Source organism: Zootoca vivipara, chromosome 16 (genome assembly GCF_965207765.1).
Source record: "Zootoca vivipara chromosome 16, rZooViv2.hap1.1, whole genome shotgun sequence".
Classification (NCBI taxonomy): Eukaryota; Metazoa; Chordata; class Lepidosauria; order Squamata; family Lacertidae; genus Zootoca; species Zootoca vivipara.
In genome coordinates, this window is record NC_142599.1 from 42,598,383 (window position 1) to 42,599,098 (window position 716).

A 716-nucleotide genomic window follows, 5' to 3' on the forward strand; every position below is an offset into this window, starting at 1 on the left:
AGAAAGCAAGTCTTCCCGGTCGACTCGCAAGGGCGCCGCTTGCCCCGGTCTACCCGCCGGAGAGGCTGGGGCTTCCCGGTCTACTTCCCCGAAAGCAAAGCCTCCCGGTCTACCCGCCCTTCCGCGTCGGTTGCCCCGGTCTACTCGCCGGAGAGGCTGGGGCGTCCGGTCTACCCGGAGAAAGCAAGTCTTCCCGGTCTACCCGCCGGTTGCCCCGGTCTACTCGCCGGAGAGTCTGGGGCTTCCCGGTCTACCTGAGAGAAAGCAAGGCCTCCCGGTCTACTCGCCGGAGAGCCTGGGACGTCCCGGTCTACCTGAGAGAAAGCAAGTCTTCCCGGTCGACTCGCAAGGGCGCCGCTTGCCCCGGTCTACCCGCCGGAGAGGCTGGGGCTTCCCGGTCTACTTCCCCGAAAGCAAAGCCTCCCGGTCTACCCGCCCTTCCACGTCGGTTGCCCCGGTCTACTCGCCGGAGAGGCTGGGGCGTCCGGTCTACCCGGAGAAAGCAAGTCTTCCCGGTCTACCCGCCGGTTGCCCCGGTCTACTCGCCGGAGAGTCTGGGGCTTCCCGGTCTACCTCTCCGAAAGCAAGGCCTCCCGGTCTACCCGCCCTTCCGCGCCGGTTTTCCCGGGCTACTCGCCGGAGAGGCTGGGACGTCTGGTCTACCCGGAGAAAGCAAGTCTTCCCGGTCTACCCGCCGGTTGCCGCGGTCTACTCGC